Below are 8665 nucleotides of genomic sequence, written 5' to 3' on the forward strand. Positions count from 1 at the left end.
GAGTGTGCTGTTACCGTAGGATATCCAACGCACTATATTTCGGAGTTCCGTAGAATACGACAACCTGGTGATCAGCGAGGAATCGAAGGAGTAAAGGACCAACTTTAAAGTAGCCGGAAGCCACGTTAAGAAAAAAGTTACCACGACAAAAGTCAGTGTGCGCATCGCCTTGTTTCCTTTCGACGTACCTGGTGCTGTGCTCATGTTCCGTTGATTAGACGTTGACCTGGAGTTTCCTGATACAAGTGTACGACCAAATGATGATGGTTCTTCTCTTTCCACTAGTATATTTGGAAAAATTGCTGTCTCCTTTGACTGATTGGTAGAGACCTGTCGTTCGCCTGACCCTTCTTGCAAATGCTTTTCTACATGACGCTCTGCTTCTTTTGACTCGCCCAGTTTACGTCCTTCAATCACCTTTGATTCTTCGACGTCGCTGCTGATGTTTGCTATCATCAGAGACTTTCCACTCTTGACAAACGACATCCCCGCCGGAGTACTTCTCGGAAACGACACGTCGCTAGAATCCTTCTCACTGTGAAGGTATCTTTTGCCATTCCCCGATGTCAGATTACCGGCCGTCATTGTGCTGTAGTAGATGCGAATACACAGTACTGTGACTGCCACAAATGGGATTATGCTTCTCAAGATTACAACGACGACACTCGCGACAAAATTGGCTGCATAGTTTGGAAGGCACGAGCCAGACGCATCTTTACGTCCGGTTGGGCGAAGAAAGTCCATAGCGGTCCGATGCCCAGCCAGACAGCGAAAGGAAGGAGCCAGGTAAACAAGTTTGCAATCATGGCCCATCGCTTGTTCTTCATCTTGTAATGATGCAGAGGATACGACGTTGCCAGGTAACGATCGAAGCAGATGACGACGATTCCGAAGACGGACACGCCCTGCAGCGCGTGCTGGAGTCCAATGAAAACGTGACAGAAAGGTTGACCCAAAACCCAAGTCCTGCCAGAGAGAAGAAACGTCGCGCGAATCGGCATACACACTAAACCAACGAGGAAGTCGGCCACGGTCATATTAATGATGTAGTAGTTGCTATATGTCCGTAGCTTGCTCTCGTCGTAGAACGCCACGAGAATGACAAAATTCGAAACGATGGTCACCACTGTTAAGCATAGCACAGCAACCACCTGCCAGATTAGAGATGGATGTATCGTAGTCGCTACGAAAACCGTTTCATCGGTGACATTGAAATCGCCATCCATGGAGAGAGTGCTCATGACGATGATTCTTACGATGATTTCTAGGAAAACACGCATAGAAATTCTATAGTTTTATTTCTTCAGTTGTTCTTAGCGACGAGTCTACGATTTTCTGTGCTTTTGGCTCCATCTGTAAGAGAATAATTATGTTTATGAGAAAGTACCAAAAGTGATCTAAAACTGTATCTAAAATTTTTTTATTTAAGAATAGATGTAATTTATATTCTGGAATAGTGATTATTAGGAACGTACTCAACTATGTGGATTTGTTATTTTCCAAATAATTGTGATTATTACAAGCTTCACCGACAGAATGCATAAGGCCCTTGTGGACTGCGAAATTTACTGAAAAAAGGGTCAGCTTGTCATTAAGACACTAATAAATCTGAATTTCGCTGCATATCAAAGATTTAATGGAACTTGTTACATCACTTAATAACTCTTACAATATAAAGATAATGACAATAAGTTATATTTTCAAAAAGCGTCCGTATTAGGCATAGCTGAATTAAGTTAGATTATCTAGTAGGCCGGCAATGAATGGTCCTAGTTTTCCAAAACAACGTAGTCGCGACGCATGCATGTCGCAATTGTTTCGTATTCAATTAATGCAACGTTGGTTACCTGTTTTGTATACAATAGTTGCGAGACATAATTGTGTTGTACTTGTAGATTGATTACTAGCAATAAAATCAGTAATAACTGTTCAAATCCTAAAAAACAACTTTAGTTAGAATCATTCACAACGCGCTAAAGAAGCACATTTTCATTCCAGAATTTTTACCCCAAGTTGTAAGGTGGAAATGCTATCAGTTTATAGCATAGATTCAATTTCCGTGTAGCAGTTACTGAAAGCAGCAAGTTGCGACTCTGAGTCACTAGTTGTGGTCTCCCAGTCACATGCGCTGGGCTGTAAGAGTCTTGGGAGCCTGAATGGTCCAACACTGTCAGATTCGAGTCGTTATATTTACCGATCTCGAAATGAAGTTCCTCGGTTCGAGCATGAATCAAGTCAACACTAATTTCTTTGAAGATAATTTAAAAACTGTAAAGACCACCAATAATTATTGCTTCGGCAAAATCTTTAATTCTTGTAAAAAAGGATTCTTTAATTCTGACAGCGACATCATAGAACGAAAAAACGTAATTCAGTTTTCATTTTTGGGCTTACTAAAAATGATGATGTGTAGCAAAGAAAGGAATTGAATGTGAAAGCCTGATTACGACCAGACTCATGACCATTAGTCTATGTTACAAGAAACTTATTATGTTACCAAAAAATAAACCATTATTTTGACGCTTGTATTATCTATGTATAACGTGTGGAAATGAAAATCATAAAGGAATGATTTGAAAAATGATCAACCCTAACCATCGTTGGTAAATATATATATATATTTTTTTTTTCACAACATTGATTCAAAAATAGCAATTGTGTCAGATATTCTTTAAAAGGTTATGCCGTTATTGTTACATACGAGACTCAAGAGAGCAAAATTACATAACGAAGTGGTGTAGGGACATACCAGTTTATCGAGGAGAAGCTGTGAGACAGAAGGTAGTGATCGACGTGACGAGTGGAGGAGATCTGAAATGAGATGTTCGGACGAATGACTTAAAGTTTTATCCTAAAAAAATGTTCCAGCATCTCAAGCTCAAGGGGGGAGGGGGAGGGGGGAGGGAGAAAAGATATTCCAGTATTTAATCACGAGGGTGTGCTTCAGCGTCATCTGTCATTGGCATTTAGAAAAGTCATTTCCGCCCACATTATACTCTTAAAGGGATGGTAGTAGTTCGGGTGAGATGAGAATTCAGCTATTAACTTTTTGTGAGATTCTTAGAGACCACTTTATGAAATTGTGAAAAGCATACAATTCTATACCAGCAATTCAACATTTATTTGATGAAACTCAGTTTTAAAATGATTGAGATATAAAAAAAAACAAACAAACACAGCGAAACAAAGCAATTCTAATGAAAAGTGAATATTACTTTTATGAGGATTACTTTGTTTTGGATATCTCAACCATTTCAAAAGCAGTTTCCTCAAGTAAACTTTGCAGTCCTCTTAGAATTATATGCTCTTTCATATTTCATAAATAGTTTCTCATTATCTAACAACAAAAAAATCATGATCATAAAATTCTGAACCTCAAACTACATCTCAATCGAAACTATACCTTTAATGGACATTTTTATGGAGTGTTTTTTATCGTATCCTAGCTGATTATCTTGCCATAATACAAAATGATACACGTAACTCTAAGAAGCTGGATAACTTATCGATCTCGGAGGGGCTCTATGATGAAGAAAGCTTGAGTAAAGTAGATTCGAGAAAGGCGCATTCAGAATCGCTCATTTGTTCAATAAACTGCGGGCTTTCAAAAATATCGATTGTGTTTTAAAGGCTTTTCCTGTTAAAGTAGCTTCATTTTTTTTTTCATTTTACTTCCAGAATGCTATTATTGGCCACAGGTTGACTCTCATTATTCTTTTTTTTTTTTTTGTAATATATAGATGTGACTTAGTACCTTTTGGAAACAACGCTTCGTCTACATACTTCGACCGCCTGCTCTGTAAACTTCTCTGGAGAGTAGGCTGAAACTCGATCCTTTGGAACATTAAAACTTGGCAAATTCAATAATGAAATCAATAATTCACTTGCAGATGGAAAATCATACTGCTAAATGAAAAAAAAAAAATGAAGCAAAGGTCTTTAAGGCTAGCACATTCAGCAATGCACATATTAGTAGGCCTATCACTCTTAAAATATTGGGTAAATTTAGTAGGGTATTGTTTGTTGGTAAAAAAAAAAATCATCATTCTGGGCAATTATCGCCCAATTGAGCTTTTAGGGGATTAAACCAAAATTGGGCAATTATTTTTACTTAAATATTGGGTGAATATTTACAAACAGAATTGGTAATGGAGAGTTGGGTACTTTTTGCCCCGCTGTTGTGTATTAAATGACGCATTCCCTTTACGTGTTGGGTAATTTTTGTTGGGCAACTGATACTTGGGTAGAAATTCGCCTTATATAACTTACCAACTTTATTTTGCACATTAAGCCTGAGTATTTCTTATCAGTACTAGGTTAATTTTGTTACATTCCTTTCTAAGTTGGTAAATTTTCATGGACAAGTAAAAAAGTCTGTGCGTGTACGCGTGTATGTGTGTATGTGTGTGACGGTGTGTGTGTGTGGTATAGGCATACGTATGGAAGGATGGCCGAACCTTACGATTTTGTAGGGGGTACCAAGAACTGCTATAGGGTGTTCTCCGTTTTTAGTAGGAACTTTTCAACTTTCAACTTTCAACTTTATTTTCACCTCCATCAAAATGAACAAAGAAATTTATTTACATTGCATATACACGGGATATTTGTGATATAGAACAAAATTTGAAAAGGTACATAAGAAAATTATGAAAATGAAAAGTAGATGTGATTACATCTTTGTTAAATACATAAAGCGTATAATACAAGTCAACTAAGGATGAGGATGGAAGTGGAGGGTCCCACTAAGAAGCAAAGCTTGTACGATATGGGACCTCAGAAAAATACACAAAACATCAATATAAAACACAATAAACGAACCGATGTCAACTGACATCAAAATGATTGGGAAGAGGAAAAAGAGAGAAAAGGAAAGGAAAGCAAAAGAGGAAAAAAAGAGGAAAAAAAGGGAGAAAAAAGAGGGAACTACAGGGAGGGGGACAACACATACATACACACACACACACACACACACACACACACACACAGACACGGTATTGTCTATATATATATATATATGTATATATATATATATATATATATATATATATATATATTATTTATGTATTATAATTAACATATATAAGCAAGAGCTACATTGTGGACGTATTCGGACATAATTTTCTTACGTTTCCCTTTATTCCGTCAACACCGGAGGGGTTAAAAAATCAACATTGTGGGAGTATCTGCTGTGGGAGCAAACTACAGGATACTCCTAAAATATTGCTAGTTTGTGTTTTGTGTGTGTTTGTGTGTGTGTGTGTGTGTACGTGCGTGTGTGTGTCGGTTTGTGTTCAAATAGTTAGATGACACAATTTGAAACCCATATACCTGACTGGACTTGCTTACCACCTCATTCCAGATTAAAACCCAGTAACTAAAACATTGAAATGTTGATACCAGTTGATACCAGTTGGTTTCTATTGGTTTCTACTTTTTTTTTGCTCATGAATATTCATAAGCTTTCAAATTCTCTTCGTAAAAAAGATGGAATATTGTTGAATCTAATGTTTTTTTATGATTTTAATAAACTCTGAAATGTCTGATATGTATTAGAAATTTATTGAATATTATTGCCGTGATATTTACAATTTCAACTTGTACCTCTGATGAGGTATTTTCATATTTTCATGATAAAAAAAAGTAATCTACATGGTAACCATGTCTTAAAGCATTACAACTGAATGACCCTATATATATGAATGGAATATTCCTGGTACTAACTAGGTCTAGGATGTAGGCTAAGCCTAGACGTACTTGTAGGTATAGGCTTTATGACTAGCTGTAGGATTATGATAGGTTAGATATGAACAATGTCTTGACATACACATGTTCTGGTAAACACCCACACATCAAATAATTCAACACAAAATTTTTGATTAACCAAATTCAACTTACTAAACAGTTGGACAAATGGAAGTTGGGCAATATCTAATATGGTAAAATTGGTTGGGCAAAAGATTACCCAACTCAAAATATAACCAACGGTTGGAAAATTGCAAAGTTGGGTAAAGTCTGATTGGTCAACAGCTGATGGGCAATTTAATTTGCCCAACCACATAGCAAACTCATTACCCAACATCAGTTGGGCAGATTTTAACCAATAGTTGTGTGGACAGTATTAATGTTGCCCAGTTTTGGTTAAAAGTTGGGTATTTTTCGCCCAACTATTTTAAGAGTGTACAGACGTGCCTTTTCCACACTCTTCATAGTAAGTTTGGGTAGTCAGTCGTAATTGTTTTCCTTTTTTAATACGTACAATGTGAGTGCTTTTGTGTGTGATTAACTCAAGCGCAGGCCATTTAAATGCGATGTACATTTTCTATTTTCTTTCTTTTTTTTTTTACTTTCGTTTCGTTCAAACAAGAAAACGACTTAGATATCATAGACCTTGGGATGCTGGACGATAATAGATCGATTTAATAATGCATTGACATCGTCCCCTATATCCGGAGTAGCCTCTTCAGTGTTGGCACTGCTCTGCCATGCAGAGGGCCCTGACATTACCATTACCCAATCGTTGCCAGGCACCTTTTTATACACCTGACATATGGTTGGTAGAAACACCTTGTCCAAGGATGCAGTAAGCACTGTGCTGGATTCGAACTACGGTTCTCCGATTAGGAATCAGGAGTTTTATCCAATATGCCACAGTGCCCCCAGATCAAGACGATCAAAATGTGCTGCATGAATTCCTTTGCTCGCTTTATGACAAAGAAGCAATGGATGCCAATAACAGTACACTTTGATTCTCTGTTGTGAATCCGATTTTGATGATACCGCCTTTATTCTATCCGTATGAAATGTCACCCCATTTTTTCAATATTCCTATATGGGTTTGCACACGCTAATATTAATGAAATCCTGGTTTTGGTCTATATTCCAAGGCAAGTATATGCCAAGGATACAGCTGATTGCATCGCTGCCTCATCCACCCTTTACACGTGGTTGCTACTTATATCAGTGTCTTGGAAAAACGTTTGGAACTTTGAAAAAGAAATATAGCACAAAAAACAAAAAAACAAAAACAACAAAAAACAACAACAACGCGAGGAACTGTAATATTCCCTAATTTTCTTCATAGTTTAGCTCCGATTTGGTAAAAATATCTACCATTGTTCTTCTGAGACTACATGAGAGCCAACTTTAACATATTGTGGAATTGGAAGTGTGTGTGTGTCTCTGTGTGTGTGTTTGCGTGTGTTTTCAGATGAATACAGAAAATTTTTCATTTTTGTACAGTTCTACTGAAACTGTCAGTGTTCTGTTCGCTTCATTACAGTTTATTGAACGATGTCCAGTAGAGTATAAGGCATGTTAGGGAGTGAATTTCTTCTTCGATATATACATTACATTGTAGTCCTGCATGGATAAGCTAGAAACAATTGGTCGAATCTTTGAAGTAACGATACCTCTTCCCTCACAACATCGGGAATCGCGTCATCGATAGCACAATCGATTGTCGTTGACTCTCTTTCGCATATATATATATATATATAGGTAACACACACACACACACACACACACACCCGTATATATATATATATATATATATATATATATATATATATAAACAATTCAAAACATGAGAATATGTTAAATTGGACTAGACCGATCATATCTCATCTTATGTAGATGTAGATCGAGACCTATTCGTATCGTTTGGTATCGTATTCTCCTTTTGCAATTTGTCAAACTCATACTCTCTTCAAGTGCCAAAACTCACTATCGGCTATAATCACCAGAACGATCGAATTTAAGTCCATCTCTTTAAAGTTTCAAATGACGTCTTATTTTGTCACCAACTGCACATCTTTCCCCTTTTCCGTTTTCCCTTTTCCCTTTTCGTTTCCGAAATCCACTGTTTATTTCAACCAGTCACATTTTGCCGAGAACTACGGAAATGCATGATATATCAAGCTATCTAAACAGTCAGTTTAACGAAATTGTAGACGTAATAGTAACCTAAATGAATTCAATGCACTTTTGATAGCAAGACAAAAAATGTGCTTGTATAAAAAATGGATTTTTTTTTTCAATCTCACCCTATGATAAATTAATGTCTCGTGTTTAGTCAAGATAGCAAAAAGTCAGCATAATTGAATTTCTTCAGAAGCTATGGCTATAAAACGTTGTGATTAGGCTGTAAGAAGAAACTCGCAGAGATCGGGTCGGAACCAAGAAATAGAAATTGTGCTGCAAAAAGCATATACAAAGTAAATCGTAAATAAGGCTACTTTATTTTATTTTCATTGCAGCTTTTGATTTCCTGATAGTCGCGTTGCGTGGTTGCAATCTGTATTAATAAGTCTCAGTAAAGTGAAAAACACACTCCATGGGCTTTGGTAAATAAGCTAACTATTCCGAACCGGCGCTGATCTCCACAAAGGTACCATGAAAAATGTAGATAATGTTCATGCACCTTTAGAAGACCCCATTTTGAAAGTAAGTCTAAAGTAAAAGAGTGGATTATACAATTGATGAATTAATACTGCTCTCACTTGCGCCTTCGCGACTGATAGACAGATCTCTGTTCATTTTGTTATCTACTTACTTCATAGCGTCTAATATTGTAGTGCAAATATTAAGCGATTAGCTCGTCTCACAACAAGAATTCTTTAGCGGTGATGAAACAAACAGAAAAAATGCTGAGGGAAAGTTAATTATT

This window comes from Diadema setosum, chromosome 12 (assembly GCF_964275005.1).
Source record: "Diadema setosum chromosome 12, eeDiaSeto1, whole genome shotgun sequence".
Taxonomy (NCBI): Eukaryota; Metazoa; Echinodermata; class Echinoidea; order Diadematoida; family Diadematidae; genus Diadema; species Diadema setosum.